The following is a 17,692-nucleotide window of genomic DNA, read 5'->3' as shown; positions in this document are numbered from 1 at the left end:
TTGCGTCTGCACCAGCACTGTCTCTGCTTGTCCCCGGTCGCGTTTCCCGCGCGCCGAATATGCTCGTTCAACTGACTAGGGCGGTTCCCTTTCCTGAAGCCGTCCATCTGATTGGCTACAGCTTAATCTACATTATTTTCCATTTTATCATATTTAAATAGTCAAAGCTTGACCATTTTCACTTTCTAAATAAAGTAACAATAATATCCATTACGTAATAAACGTTAAATTATTTTACATAAATCCAATATAATTTCTTTCTTAACTTTGAATGTCACTGTCACTAGCCTTTCACCAATGTGCTTTCTGATAACTAAATAAAACACAAAAGTAAGTATTATGCACTAAACTTTACTTCAAATATTCTGTTACCTAATGATTCAATAAGGTGTCATGCTGACATCGTTCAATGATCTGATGCTTAATTGAAAATACTGATAATTTCAATTTACTATATCTTTTAAACAAATAAAGTTACACACTTGATATTTACAACGTTAGTCATTTTAATGATGCACTTCTATATGAAATGTCGATCATTAAGATCGACTAAAGCGCTCAGATTTTAGCATTCAGGTCTTTGTTACACAACTTGTTATTTTCACTTTAACAGTAAATCCTAAATTATTATAGATACGATAAATATTCAAGTTTTATTGGGATCTCCATGAAAATTTATGAAGGATTAAAATTACTGTGGCCTCATTCTCTGCATTAATACAGAATTAAATATTTCCCATAAATGTTTCCCTTTATGACCGACCTTCTACTGGGTTTCCCTATGATGTAGGTTCTCGTCTGTCTCACTCGCACACTACAGCGCTTAGACCTCAATAGACAATAGACACCTGGGAGTTTTCCCAAATGGTTCAAATGGCTCTGAACACTATGGGACTTAACTTATGGGGTCATCAGTCCCCTAGAACTTAGAGTTAATTAAACCTAACTAACCTAAGGACATCACACACATCCATGCTCGAGGCAGGATTCGAACCTGCAGCCGCAGCGGTCGCGCGGTTCCAGACTGTATCGCCTAGAACCGCTCGGCCACACCGGCTGGCGAGTTTCCCATCTCGTGGTGAATCTGCACCCTTTGTGGCACGTGGTCCTGGACGACAGGGTTCGTTTCACAATTCCTGTATGCTGACTCTTTTGGCCATATATTTAAATGAGTGCACAATGCTCCTTACCTCAGAATGTAGTTTTAATGAACAGACTGAACATATGTCAAGGGTTCTTTCACAGCTACAGCTTACGCCGCGCTGTCTTTGTGTAATAGTCACTCCTAGCTTTTACGCTGTCTTCACCAGGAAATTATTCGATGCTGTCACCTGTGCACCTTACATAAAGTTGTTGTGCCTCACGAAATTCTTTCTAGTACCAAATGATACACGGCATTGTTAGTATGCTGTACATTAGCCTAAAAGTATTATGCAGTTTAATGTGAAGTAATGTTAAGTGAAATCGTTTTGGGTGGTAAATATATACTGAGGTGGTCAAGTTCATGGGATTGCAGTAGGCACATATACAAATGGTGTTACACAAGGAATAAAACGTCAATGAGTTGGCAGAGCTGTTATTTGTGATCCATGTGAAAAGGTTACCGACGTGATTATGGAGGCACGACGGGAATTAAAGAACTTTGAACGAGGAACGAGAGTGGAGCTAAACACTTGATACAGTCTATTGCGTAAATCGTTAGGGAATTCAATATTCCGAGATCCACAACGTCAAATGTGCGCAGAGAATATTATATTTAGGCGTTACCCCTCACCATGGAGAACGTAGTGGCCGACTGCCTTCACTTAACGACCGGGAGCAGTGACGTTTGCGTTTTCAGTGCCAAAATACAGCCAAACACAGAGTGAAATAACCACAGAAATCAATATGGGAATAGCGACCAACATATCCGTTAGAACAGTGGCCCGAATTCGGCGTTAATGGGCGACGGCAGTAGACGACTGATACGACTGCCTCTGCTAGCAGCACTCACGGCTTACAGCGTCTCTCTTGGGCTGGTGACCGTATCGGTTGTGTCCTAGACAACTGGAAAACTGTGGCCTGGTCCGATGATTGCCGATTTCAGTTGGTAAGAGCTGATGGTAGGGTTCGAGTGTGGCGCACGCACCACAAAGCCATGGACCCAAGTCGTCAACAGGGCACTGTGCAAGCTAGTGGTGTGAGCTATGTTTACAAGGGATGTACAAGGTACTCGGGTCCAGCTGAACTGATCATTGATTATTAGTAGTTATATTCGCCTACTTCATATGCAGCCATTCATTGACTTCATTTATTTGGATGACAATATGCCACATTATTGAGCCACAAATATTCGTGATTGGTTTGGGGGGCAGGGGGGGGGGGGGGGTGAACATTCTGGACAGTCCGAGCGAATGATAGGGCCACATAGGTGACCCGACATGAATCCTATCGAACATTTCTGGGACATAATGGAGAGGTCAGTTCTCCACAAAATCCTGCAATGGCATCACTTTCGCAATTACGGATGGCTGTAGAAACAACATGGCTCACTATTTCTGCAGAGAATTGCCAATGACTTACTGAGTTCATGCCCCGTCGAATTGTTGCAATACGCAGGGCAAAACGAGGTCCGACACAATATTAGGAGGTATTGCATGGCCTCTATCGCCTTAGTGCATTACTCATGTTTATCTTTTGTTTAAGTAAGCCAAAGTATCCAAATTTTTTAAAGTATATAAGTACACTGTCCATACTCTATTCGCTTACAGAATTCGTTTCACTTAAGCAGCACGCCGTGCTGTAACGGGGGAAACGAAGGGAACCAGCTGAGAAAGGCTGTTGTAGGAGCACAAAAAAGGCCAATATGCTGGTCTTTAAAGGACTCCGGCAGAAAAGTGGGGCACAAGCTGCCTCAGTCTTCATTCTTCATTCCTCCCTCCTCAACAAAAATTTGGCTGGCGAACATATTCGCGCTTTTTTGTCCTGAAAGGGAGTAGGAAAGAGGCAGTGATGATGGGAGACAGAAGAGACATTGCCGTTGGGAGAAAAAGGGAGAGAACACGGAGAAGATGGGAAAGGGAAAGTGGCAGTGAAAGAGACTGGGATGAAGACAACTGCTGTGGCTGCCAAAGAGAGCACACTGATGCTCAGTGAGGGATACTGACGACAAAAGGGGATTGAGAGGTGGAGAGTATCAGTGGGAGCAAAAGAGAGAGGAGTCAGTGAAAATACAGAATACACGTGAGCGGAGGCCATGTATAGGCTTGCGGCGTCTGGACCCCTCCAGAGTGGTGAACTGAAGCACGAAAAAAATTGACCACTTTCCCGCCTCCATGTGTTAAATTTTGTCGGCTTAGGGTCAAAACCGTGACAGAACATTCCCAAGGACATGTGAGAAGATCGAGATTGAAGAGAAGGATAGCGGGCTGTAACCGAGAAAGAAGGAGTCAGCGGCAAATGGACAGAAAAGGAATGGGTCAAAGGCAATGGCAGTCATACAGACAGTGAAAATGGCAGAGAATGAGACAGTTGTAAGGAGAGAGAGAGAAAGGGATAGAGATGGAGAGAGTGGGACAGACAGACAGCGGAAAGTGCCACTGGGAGAAAAAGGAGACTGTGAGTGAGACTATGAATATTTCACACAAAGAGAAGTTGAATAAAATGATTTAGAGCGTTCTGCGGTAAAAAAGTGCTAATAAGTTAGCATGCTAAAATATTTGGTTCAAATGGCTCTGATCACTATGGGACTTAACATCTATGGTCATCAGTCCCCTAGAACTTAGAACTACTTAAACCTAACTAACCTAAGGACATCACACAACACCCAGTCATCACGAGGCAGAGGAAATCCCTAACCCCGCCGGGAATCGAACCCGGGAACCCGGGGGCGGGAAGCGAGAACGCTACCGCACGACCACGAGCTGCGGACAAATATTTGGTGACGATGGGAAAATGAAAACTGAGGCAGTTGATTTCCCAGAATCTTTTAAAGATAAACTTATTCGCCTTTTCTTTAGCAGGTTTACATAAGATTGCGTAATGCCAGTGAAAAATTACTAGGCCACATCATTACGATTAATCTTACTAATGATCCATTGAACATGAATCTGACCCAGTCCCTTGGAAAGGTCTCTAAAAGATGTTCTGGAGCCCATGTTAGGAATAATTCGTATTACGTGTTCCTGGACTCGGTAAAGTTGCCGACCTTCATGTTTATTATACTCGTATATCTACGAGATCTGAAACTGAGAAAAGCACTTATTTATATTACACTTTCATATGGTACGCTGCTTACTAGCTTCCATTCGCCTGCGGTAACACTGATTACATGTCATCGTCCCATTCCATATCTCATATCTGTATTGCAGATAGGCATTATCTTAAATTTAACCACATTTAAAGAGAGCTGCTATTCGTTACAACATGTGGAAATTTTGTCGGTCCGACGGCAGTAGTTCCTGTCCATAATTGCACTATCTGCAGTCTTACTGTGCGGATCCATCCGGTTCCACTCCATACCGAGCGCGGGAAGGATGACTGTTTCAGTTCTTTTGTATCCGTTTTAATTACTCTAATTTGTGACAGATACTATAACAGCAACATCGTCAATCATTGCCATTAATTCATCAACTGTTTATTTACAGAGTGGTTTTCTCATTCTCCTGCGTAGTGTGCGATGATATGAAACCCGCTGCCAGAAACTGTGTTCCGGAGCAAGGTCTCATACCAACTGAGCTACCCCAACACGACTCACGACTTGTCCTTAGGCAGCTTTCTTTCCACAAATACTGCACCTCCAATCTTCCAAACTTCACAGACGTTCTCCTGAAATTTGCAGAAGTAACACTCCTGGAAGTACAGATATTGCGGAATCATGGCTTAGCCACCACCCGGGGTACGATTCTACAATGAATTTTTCTCTCAGCAATTTATTGTGCTCGGATGTCAATCTTACTGGAAGATTAAAGCAGTGTGTTCGGATGGGTCTCTAAACCGAAACCTACGTCTTTTGCGTGCAAGTGCTATTAGCAGCTGGGCTACCCAAGACCCGTCCTCACCTTTCCTTCCGCCAGGATCTCATCTCATTCATTCTTGGAAAAATCCACCAGGCTTTGGCTAAGCTGTGTCTTCGAAATTTTCTTTCTTCAAGGAGTTCTATTTCTACAAGTTTAGCAGGAGAACTTGTGTGAAGTTTGAAACGTTGGCGATGAGGAACTGGCGGAAGGAAAGCTGCGGAGACGGGTCATCAGTTATCCTTGGGAATCTCAGCTGATAAAAGTAAGGTGCCGGGCACGGGTCCCGGTCCGCCGTTCACTTTTAATGTGCTGTTTCTTTTGATTTATGTTGTCAGATGTTAAAATTTATACTGTTAATGTCAAAATAGACTCCATCAAAAAAAAGGTGTTGTGTTTATGAAATGCTGTACATTCGGAACTAGACGCTGTTGTGAAGCCTTTTGGCTTCGTAAACATAGCGAAGAAATTTCTTCAGTGATTACATCCGCATTGGCCCATTCATTTTAAGTCTACACTTGTGCTCATCACACCACTGTCAGTCGCACTGTAGTGGATATCCACTCTGTGCAACGTATTAAGATTTCTTACCATCCCATTCGCATTTGGAGAGAGGGGAGAACTTTTCAGTGTCTCATTATGTGCTTTAATTGCTTGAATCTTATTTTCTGGGTGTTTGTGGATGCGTTACTTAGGACACGGTAACATATTGCTAGCTTTTGCTCTTAACACTAGTTCTAGAAACGTACGATTTCGCGAAATAATTGTCTATTTTACATGTGTCTGACTGTTCAGCTTATTCAGAATACCCGTGACACCCAAACGTGGATTAAGAAACTGTGATAGTTCATGCTGCCCATTCTCGTATTGTGGTGTCACCGCCAGACACCACACTTGCTGGGTGGTAGCTTAAATCGGCCGCGGTCCATTAGTACATGTCGGACTCGCGTGTCGCCACTGTCAGGATCGCAGACCGAGCGCCACCACAAGGCAGGTCTCGAGATATGGAATAGCACTCGCCCCAGTTGTACGACGACTTTTCTAGCGACTACACTGACGAAGCCTTTCTCTCATTTGCCGAGAGACAGTTAGAATAGCCTTCAGCTAAGTCAATGGCTACGATCTAGCAAGGCGCCATTAGCCTTACATAGTTTGATAGTTATCGTATGAAATGTCTCATCAAGAACGTTGTAAACCAATGACGGATTAAAAGTTAAGTATTAAAGCAGCTACGTACTTTTCTTGCTACCATTCATGACGTATCCTGTTTCAGACCTCTATCTAGCTTACGTCAGATTACGCGTGCCTTTCGGCTACTTCAGTGTGGCGTAGCTGTCTTGTTACGCCACAACACGTATACGTTCAATATCTCCGATTACTCGTATTTCGCATCAGTCCCACACATACGAGTAATATTTTAGGCTCAGTCGTATGAGAATTTTGTAAGCAATTTTCGTCTAGACTGATCTTTCTTTCCCCTATCCATCCCATTTTTTGGTGAATGTATTTTTCAAAAGTAGGATGGTGTTTCAAATGAACTCAGTGCACGAAAACAATATGCATTCTCGGAAAACACACAGAAAATACAATTTAAAAACGTTTGTGTTTAACAATACATCTACGCGACATGAACCTGAGAAGAACGCAATTTTGTGTTCGTGTAGCACACGAGAGAGAATCTTGGGAGTTTTTCGGCATCAGACCGGAGGACAGAAATCTGATATGGGCGAGTGGGACACTTAATTACTGCAGCAGCTACTGGACGGCGCTCAGAGACGAGAACATAAAGATAAGCCACCTCCAGGGACTGGCAGTGTTGCTTCAGACGGAAGTGGAAAGAGATCGCATTTAAAAAGACACAAGTCCTTGTCAAAGAAAAAATGAGAAATGCGTCAAGATTGGGAATTAAAAAAAAAAAAATAAACTCCGTGACAGGCGATGTTTAAGGTGAAGATATGAATTGATCAGTTCTCCAAATCTTACTTGTCTGCTCTCTTTGAGGTAAGAAGGTCATGTTTAGCCTATAAGTTCACAACGATGCATAGTTAAAAAGTGGTCGCTGGCAGACTCTGTAAGGGCTATGATACGTTTAGAACAATGAGTTAAACGCTGCTAGTTCCCATTAAGATTTAGTTAAAGAATTAAATTTTTAGACTATATAATCTCGTGTTTTCTCATTAAGTCATGCTTCAGGTTTCTAAATCGCACATGACCGCAGAACATATTACTGTGTTATACAATTTCGTCTTAGTGTTTTCTGATGTTGATTTTGAGCTGAAGGTTTCCTGGGGGAATATACGCATTTCGTTCCCTCTGTTATTCATTCTTTGATGCCCATTTCTATGCTGTTGTCATTGATGAACCGAGTTCCCAAGGACTCGAACTGATGAACTGTCTTGAACCTCAAGCCGTCTTTCCCGATAAATTCTTCCTGTTCCTGTCTTCTCCCTAATCGTACGAAATCTGTTTTGTCTTGATTTACTTTTAGCCCAACCTTCTGTGCGTAGTTTCCTATTTCCTGGCACATTTCTTTCAACTCACGGTTTGATTCACTTTGTAAGAAACTTGATATTACCATCCATTTGTACTCCAGCCCACTCGTGTTTCCTACATTTCCTTATTTCTTCCTCTAAGATGCCAATAAACCGAACATATGAGAGAGCATCCCCTTGTCTGAACCCTGTCTCAATCTCCAAGGTTTCTGGTGTGACCCCTCGGAAACGCACTGTTCTCCTTGACCCATTCATGCAAGTTTGCACCATTCTCACTAGCATCTCAGAGATTCTGAAATCACGCATAACACTATATCGGCTACTTTTGTGGATGATCGGTATGCACGTTGGACATCGACGAAAAGGCTGTAAATGTCTTTGTCATGTTCCCAGGACTATTCGAAAAAATGTCATAGAGTGAAAATGTAATCTATGGTTGATTGGTTTGCTTGAAAGCCAGCTATGAATTTCTGCTACCCGTTCTCTAATTATGGTTGTAATTTTCTAACCACAATGACAGTAACTTGTAGCCTACATTCAAAGAAGATGATACCTCTATAGTTACCACAGTCCATTTTGCTTCCCTTTTTGTACATGGGGCGTATTATGACCAATTTCCATTATAGCAATGCCTCATTCTTCCATAACAGCTCTCAGTATTTGAAAGAACAGTAATGAGGAGAATATGGGAACCGATCTTGCATAAGAGAGAATGGAGGAGGAGGAAGAACGAGGAAACCATATCTTGATGCAACATCCAACACTCTTATAGAAGCGGCAGTGCAAAAGAATCCATTGGGCAGGACATGTAACTCGGGTGCTGGAAGAAAGATACGTGAAGAAGGAACTTGAGGGGAAGCCAAACACCTGCAGACGCCCTATAGGTCGACGCTGGGAGCGCAAGGTGGACGACCTGGCGAAGGGCGTGGCATCCATGGAGATTGCAGGCACCTGGAAGAACCAAGCCCAAAACAGAACAGAACGGAGGCAGTCTGTAATAGCACCGCGTGGTCTGCAGGGCTTGTGATCGCTGGATATGTATCGGTACGTATGTGTGCTTGTGTGTATAACCACGTTTTCCTTTACTGGCACACAAAGAATTACTTTTCACAGAAAAAATTTCAGTAACTATACTATTCCAGATTTTGCTAATGATTTCTCCTGTAGGATGAATTTGTTGCTTTCTGTTGTCACTGAGATCGCTATGGTGAGGTTGCTTTATAAATAAACGGTGTAATTTTGTCTTACCATTGACAGAATGCTTCAGCTGTCACCCTTCGATGCGAATAGATTCTTCTGACGTTGTTGGTTGCACCTTTACTGCAACAAAATGTTCCATCTACATCTATATACTGTAAACCAATATTAAGTGAGTGGCAGTGGATACTTTATATTCTACAATTTAATAAAGTTTCTTCCCTTTTTTTCGTCTATGGAGTGCGGGAAGCATGACTGCTTGAATCTCTCTGTGCGTGCCGTATTTAGCCCATTCTTGGCCTCCGGTTGTAGTATATTTTTAGATTCCTCTATAAAGATTTTTAAAACCTCGTAACTAGACTTTCAAGGAGCAGTTAGCATCTGTCTGTTCCCTTTCAATCACGAAAATTACAGAAAATCAAAAAAAGTTTCGCATCATCCCGGTTCCCAGAACTCGTGAAGATGGACATTGACTGTGAATATTGTATCACAGAGCCACCCGCTTTGACTGTTGAGACACGTCGCTAAACCCGCCCAAAGATGTAAACAATCATGCATGAGCAGAGCCTATAAGACGAAGGGAGTCCGATAGCCAAACAGTCCCAGTCATTCCACCAGGAAGGAGGTACACAGCTTGTGTGGCCTGGAGTCCAACCATGCCTAGACGGTCAGTACTGCGGTTCGATCGCGTCCGCATAGTTACTTTGTGCCACGAAGAGCTCTTAAGAAGAGAAGTGTCCAGGCGTCTCGGAGTGAACCAAACCGATGTTATTCGGACATTGAGGAGATACAGAGAGTCAGGAACTGTCGATGACATGCCTCGCTCAGGCCGCCCAAGGGCTACTACTGCAGTGGATCATAGCTTCCTACGGATTATGGCTCGAAGGAACCCTGACAGCAACGCCACCATGTTGAATAACGCTTTTCGTGCAGCCACAGGACGTCGTGTTTCGACTCAAACTGTGCGCAATATGCTGCATTTGCTGGATTGGGATGGGTTACTCCTGTAACTGAAATATCAGATCTGAAGATGGTTCTGAATGAACCGAAACCGGTCATATGAATAAAAAAATTTTGTAATCAATACGGATTATAAGTAACATTATAAAATCACTGATTGCCGCTATCCCATCAGACATTATGTCTGTTTTTGCAAACCTCTGAAGGTGTCGCAGCATTGTGGTACAACATGCAGTGTGAGGTTTTCATGACCAATAAGAAGGACGGCAATGATGTTTATGTTGATCTCTATTCCAATTTTCTGTACAGGAACTCTCGGAACCGAGGTGATGCAAAACCTTATTGATGTGTATACATAGTGACCGATTAAGTGTCTGCTTGCTACTATGACAAATAACTTATATTTAGCTGATCATAACCTTTCATAATTATTTCTAACATTTGTGACCAAGAATTACTATGCCCAATGTTCCGAAAACCAGTTGTTTTGTATGTGTCATTTAAGCAACAGTATATACTGCTGCAGTCCAACATTGCAGTTTCACAGCTTTAGAAAAACTGTTCACCCAATGCCGCTCACATCACAGATGCCAATTTATTACTGAACGTATTGTTATGCCGATACAGTCATCATCTCCGAACTGTTCCTCTACTGTACGCAGTATACAATACTGTACTATGTGTTCATGTCGTTCCTCATTCAGCATTTGCTTAAACTCCGTTCTTCAATGCTGTGTAACAGGATGGCCGGAGCAGGTGACTTGGTCATGGTTGTAGGGCGTGGCTGCGTAGAAGAGGGTGGCTGTTTTTGCCAAACTTCCTCTTTACTTTTCGTATTTCCAATACATTTTCCGATAGCTCAGCCCCACCGCTAGTGTCGTGGTGGAGACGTGCTGATGTATGCAGCCCGGGGAATGCGTCGCCTTGCTTGGTCAGCGGCTGTGCAGGCGGTAGGAGGTTAGTGGCACGAGGCCCGGCCTAGCTCGCCCATGCAGACGCGGCGGCCTGTGACGACGCCGGGAGTCGCCGGTGCAGCAACGGGGGGCAACGCCCTCCGTTGGTTGACTCTCGGGGACAGTGTCACTGATGTCGATGATGTGACAGCGACCGAAAGCCCAATCGGTCGAACCGAATTCCGACGCCCACTGCTGATGTCCTTAAACAGTGCAGACCGCTGCTGAATCCGCCAGTTACGCGGCGACGTGTTTATTAGAAGGTTCTCGATGAGTTGGCTAACGCAACCGCGCCACACGCGGCCCGCGCCTGCGTAATTCTGCTAATGGTGCGTTCTGATGGCTGCCACACACGTACACACATACCGACGCTCGTTGCAAAACTGTGTCACCTGCATAACGCGCTAGCTGGCTTCGTCCGCCGTTTGCCGTGAGGCTGGCGCATCACACACTGAAACTCATTAAATCACAATTTCGCACCATATTTCCTCAAAATAACCCCTAGTCCTTTACAGCTGGTACTACATGTGATGGCAGGGAAGTTTCTCCAGTTATTCGCTAAGCCCAAGCCTTTCTGTCGAATTGTAACAGGGTGTAGAGTGACTGATCACTCCATGTCACACATTTAAAGCCATCCACTGTCTCTTTACACCACCTCAAGGGTCGCCTGGCATTGACTACAGAATAATTGACTTATAAAAGCTGCTCAGCCATTGTACCCCACTTCAAGTGCACAGTTTTATTCTAGCACGACTGTTGGTAGCACTTTCGCACTCACGAGTGATTCCTACCGCATATTTCATGTGGTTTTTTACAGCCACCCTCCGCAATGCTCCACAGTCCTGCCCATCACTGTATAATGTCTGCCTGGTCTTGGTTTAACTGGATGTTCCTTCGCATTTGAACTTCATCGTAATATTACCAACTTTCGACTTGGGAAGCTTTAGAAGCGTTGATATGTCCCTAATGGCTTTGTTACACACATGACCCATGGTGATTAATCCACGTTAGGAATGCTCAGTTCTCCTGACCAATCCATTTCCCTGGTTCTGCTTCTCTACTCATGACACAACACTCCCTGCTTCCTTCTACTCTGCCAGGTCTGCTTCTCTTGATATCTGGTAGCCAGGTCTGCATTGTGTATGAGTGTTGGCACGACAGTGCAGTCACGTCATATATCTCGAGTTAGGAAATGAATACAAATAGCCATATGGACAGCGCGATGTCTGCAGTACCACAGACTGTCAGCGGAGGGATCGCTGTTGCAGCATCGAGTGACATGACAGGAGAGAGACCATGTTGCAGCTTCCATAGACATGGAAGTAGAGAGACAATTGTTGCGGATTCTAGTGACGCGGAACCAGAGAGATCATTGTTGCAGATTCCACTGATGCATCAACAGAGAGACCATTGCTATGGCTCCCAGTGACACAGTAGGAGATGTACCATTGTTACAGCATCCAGTAACTTGGCAGCAGAGAAACCATTGTTGCTACTTCTAGTGACAGAGCAGCAGAAAAAGGTGTGCTACCGGTATTGCTCCCAGTGACAACATAGGTAACGATGTGGCAGTACATCTTTTGAAACAAGCGCCGATTCTGTGTACAGCATTACAGTGGATAAACCAGTATCTGTAGGCTCTAATATGACTGGATTCAACATCGTTATAGGGGAGATAGAGAATCCACATTGTGCAGAGAATGCCAGCCGCTTGATATTGTAGGAAAAAATTCGCTCTTAAGTGCTCTGTGCTGCAATCTTCTACGAATGAAAAAACTCTGTCAAACATTGTCTTCTACTGCCACTTAGGAGCAAGAGCAAGACAAGTCTTAAAGGTTTCATGAAATGGTTCAAATGGGACTTAACATCTGAGGTCATCAGTCCCCTAGAACTTAGAACTACCTATACCTAACTAACCTAAGGACATCACACAGATCCATGCCCAAGACAGGATTCGAACCTGCGACCGTAGCAATCGTGTGGTTGCGGACTGAAGCGCCTAGAACCGCTCGGCCATTCCGGCCGGCAAAGGTTGCATCAGTTTTCTTGTAATTACTGATGCGTGATTTAAACCCAGGTAACTATGAGTATCCTAATTACTTTTGTAGAATATGTGTGATTTATAGATTATTACATGTAGGAAACCAATGTGACTGTTTGAGTGTAATCTGAACTGAAATGTCACAATTAATTTGGAAGATACGTAATGAATTGAAGGTGGGGGTTATGGTGGTCAACATGCCTAGCATCGCCCCTACGACCGGCATTCCCCCGAGTCATGGTTTTGAATTTACTCTCATTCAGACGGTAAAGACTCGTAACAGTATTTCGAATAAAGCCACAAGGGTACAAGAGCAGTTGTGAGATGCTATTAAAATCTGAAAAGATAGAAAACTAAAAAACTATAAGATCAATGGCAAAAGAAATATCAATTCCCTTAGAACCCGCCAGCGGAGCATAAAGAAGATAATGGAGGAGGCCCAGAATGGGTTGCAAATCGGTGTTCACTGTTCAGCAGGAGAAAGAAGTTGCAGAACATGTCAAGAAGTAAGCAAAAATGTGTTTGACGTCAGTAATCTGGATCTTAGAAGAGCTGCATTAAAATTTGAAGAATGGAACAAAGTAGTTGACAATTTAAATCAATTAGAGCATATGCATCGCAGAAATTTGTTAGAGAGTTTTCTAGAGAGTCCTACCATTTCTGTAAGGAAGCCAGAACTGGTGTGGGCTGGATTCAAGGCTTCTATGATCATCTGGTTAAAAGATCCGGTAACTCGAATGAAACTCAGGATGCAATATCTGATAGCAAAGAAAGTCATTTTCAGAAACATCACCAATCAGAGGGCCTAGCAACACCCTGAAGAATAGGCAAATACAAAAGTGGCAGCACTCGCTAATCCTGAGTCTCATGTGAAGAAAATCCTTGAAGAAAATGGACAAATAATGAGGGAAAGGCAAAGAAAGAGAAATGGACAGGCTTCCACTTGAAGAAACCAGTTCTTCAAAAGAGAATTGTAGTTTCCAGGAGGAATCTAGCTGCTTAAATTGATGATAGCACTTTGGAGAGTGACACCTGTGTGATGGTAACTGTGATAACGACTTTAAAACTGGTGGGGAAAAGTGTCTAGCTTTGCAAACTATGAAAAGGATTGCGATATACGCTACAGGTGTACAATCTGTGGTCTATGGGCACATTCAGACTGCTCAGTGTGGAATGAAACAGACTGGTATAAGATTGATTTTTGAATAAATACGACCGCAAACACGGAATGAAACATTTACTTGTTCAAATTTTGCAAAGCTACCACTTTTTTGAAATTCGTAGTCCTTACATGCTGTGATACGTAGTTTAAATATGGTTTTGCATGCATTCATTTGACTTCAGAGTTGGTTTTCTTCGTTACAGTGCAACATTTGTAATTTTCCATGTTCGTGACTATTTTTTCCTTAAACATAACTCCGTAAAGGTTTCTTTGACGTTATTATCGCCTTCTGTGGATCCTGCCGGTCAAAAGAGTATTTTCATTTAATTCACTTTGTGTACGAGAGCTGATATATAATAGTGCAAAAACAATGACACTCTTAAATCTGTGCATTTCATTACTGTAAACATGCCATTAGAAACAGCCCTGCTTCACATAGCCAGTAACATGTACAGTAGCCATTAATTTGAGACGCGTTAAGGTTTGTTGCTGAGCCAACTTGAAGTTCTAAAGTGATAACACATGACAGTATCTTGCTTGCGCTGCCCTGACCTGTCTTGGGAGTTATTAAACAGTTACCCAAGCCAGTTGGTTCTGAAGAGTAAAATTTCGTCATATGAAATTCTTCCTGGTGTTACAGTTCAGTGAACAGCAGTGTTTGTATTTAGTTGCTGTTGTTTGCTGTAATTACTGTCTTGTGTGATTTTAATTTGTAATGAAGTGTTTGTGCTGACATGAATTCGGGAGGCAAGTGTGTTTTCATTTCAACTTGAATACTGTGTTTGGTGCACTGTACCTTAGCATTGTAAGCACTTGTGCTTAGTGATTAGTGTTCAGTTTAATTTTCTGTACAAACTTACTACAATGAGTTCTAAAATTTTAAATATGTTGTTAATTATTTACTGTGTAATTACTGTCTCTTGTGTAATGTGTAACAATCAGCTGGTAGCCTAGGCCACGACGAGTCCCAATTACAGTTAATTACTAACAATAGGTAAATTATTGGACGAAATTAAGGGTTCATTGTGGGTGATTACATTATATTACGTATTCATCACGCAAGTAGTGATGACAGCTTAGGATACTTCCACATTATGGCAGTTTAGCACAACATTAACGTAGTTCCTTTTTTTTCTTGCATTACATAGGGGAGCCAGACATGTGGGTGGTATCAGTTTTATATTGGATGTTAAATCCCAATAAGAATGTTTCTGTATATTAAACACCATAATGACGTCATGAAAATGGACAAAGGTAATTTCATTCGGTTGACTATATGATTTCGATTATACAAAGCAGTTATAATTTCGTTCAAATCAGTCGTGGTTTCAGAAACGTGGCAAAGACCCTCGGCCCTTGCACACTTTACGGACATCTGATGTAAAACATTATCGTTGCCTCTTACATTCAGTAAATTCGCTAGAGGACAGTGATCAAAAGCTGTTTCGAGACAAAGCGATTGTCACCTTTCCAATCACTCATCCTGTTATTCATCCGAAATGAGTTTTAACAAGAGAGCCTTCATGTTTCGTTACATTCACGCAGTATATCATCTCAAGATCTAGTGATAGAAACCTGTTTCCTTTGACACACTCGTATTTGTTACCACATTTAGCATCTCACATATGATCCGCTAATTATACGAAGCAACAGTAATTTAGTGCAGCGTTTCAGTCCAATTATTATTTTTGTAATGGAGCAGGCCCACGGGTTGGAGTGGTAAGGCACCAGACCATGAAGAATTACAATTTTTCATCACAATAATTCCACAGGCAACTTTATTAATGAAAATTTACTTTCCGCAAAATAGCAGTATTTATTGATATAAAATTTGTTAAAACAATGTTTTCCTTTAGGAGAGATCCCAACAGTAACCACATAAATAAAAGAATATTCACTCAGTTCATTTGTTAGAAAATGTTTGTGAAATTAATAATTAATGAATGCCTTAGAACGAATAGTTGAAACAATTAGATAACTCTTACTTCAACACAGTAAAGAAATATAATTCAGTTGAATAAAACAGAGAATGTCTGACATAATTAGGTTCACAGACGTTGACATAAGCCTTAAAGAAGGTAACCTGATCATACGTTGCTTCTCAACAAGACAGATGGAGGCTTGGAATAGTAATAACAGTCTACGTATTAGTCAGCCCAACAAATGATTAAGAATACAACAGAGAGAGGAACACAATTAAAAGGAACGTGTAAATTGTTACAACACCAATTTAGAGAACTAGTAATATTTGGCTACAAAAAATATGGCTGGCGCCTGTTGTAGTAGTTGAAACTACGCAAGGCTTAATGGGACAGGAATATTCTGAAAACATTTAAAATGTTATAGCAGAGTATTAAAAAAAATGTAGTTGTGCTTGAGTGCCGCTAACACTAGGTTAACTTTCACGCTCCCTTAACTCTCACAGCAGCTGAAGGAATAAACGATGATTATTAAAGGCCGCCAGCTGAGAAAATAAGATCAAATCGAAACGTTAAACACAGTACACACACGTTAGCAACCGGCACAGAGGACGGTTCGCCATGTACAGCAAATATCAGTAAAGTAACACGACACACGATGATATTTAAATGATATTGATAAACATACAGACGTTAACCACGGCTAGCCTCAAGGTAAACTTTCAACGACTATTTTCTGGTGATATAAGAAGCAATCTCATCAAAACATTTAACATATCACCTAATAATTTTCCTCTGTGATCGTCTAGTGGTAACTGATTTATAGCCTTCGATGACCTGTGCATCGCTTAATCAACTCTGGCTAACTTCCTCCTCAAGGCGCTCTACCAAGTTAACAGCCAGTAATGGACTGCAGGAAAAGTACCGGAAGCAGAAAATAGCCAAGAAGAATTTTCCCGCTCGACAACAACGAAGAGTAATATGGCAGTGTATCAGCCCATCAGTGATGATAATGTGACGACTCACTCCAGCACACGACAGAGCGAACTCGGCCGATTCACGTTAATCGACGTCACGCCGACTGCCCCAAAGGGCGTGGAAAATAAAATCGTTATCGCCACTTATGAAAATAATCACTGTCATATACTATCGATCACGCATGTTTGCAAGGGTCGTTCTACTGCTTTTGAATTGCTTTAGGAGAGGACTCTTTGTAGGAATTTTCTGAAAAAATTGTGGTATTTGGTGACTTCTTAAACTGGAGCTAGAAAACGTCTCTGGATGGTTACGAGACTAGAGAAGAAACGAAGTGTTAATTTCGTAAGTACTATACGACATTGATGTGTTCTAGTTAGCTGGTAGAGAACAGATTTATACAGCATTACTTAAGTGCAGTTATTTTGCAGTCTATTTTTCTTTTATGTAGACATTGTTTTCTATGCCTGTTCCCTAATTTAAATTAAATTTATGATTACTGAAATTTTCCCGGTGTAGAGGGTATTCCATAAACTTTCGGGACTGCAGTCTGATAACGTCGGCTTCTTGCCACGATATTTCGGATGACAACCATTAAGCCATCTTGAGGTGATTGTTTAGCACTGGAGACTGCTGACTTTATAAAAAAAATGTTTGCGCCAAGACACAAGCGCAAAGACAGCTGCTGCATGCGCGACTTCTGTCGAGTTACGCGCCCTGTTCAAATACTGCTCAACCTACGGCTCACAGGCACATGCACAATGACATACTATGTGAGCACACTATGTCGGAATGCGCACTCACAGACTTAAAATTCATATGTCAAAATCAATAAAATTAAATGTCACTAGCCACAGCATTGATCAGAAAATGTTTTCTTCCTAAAGATATTAAAGATATCACCGGGACCCACGCCTTATCCAGTTAAAGCCCCCATAACAATTAATAATATCCTGCGCTAAACGTATCTCCATCGATTCCTCAATGACTGACTCCCAA

Source organism: Schistocerca piceifrons, chromosome 1, assembly GCF_021461385.2.
Source record: "Schistocerca piceifrons isolate TAMUIC-IGC-003096 chromosome 1, iqSchPice1.1, whole genome shotgun sequence".
Lineage (NCBI taxonomy): Eukaryota > Metazoa > Arthropoda > Insecta > Orthoptera > Acrididae > Schistocerca > Schistocerca piceifrons.
Note: the sequence above shows the minus strand (reverse complement) of the source record.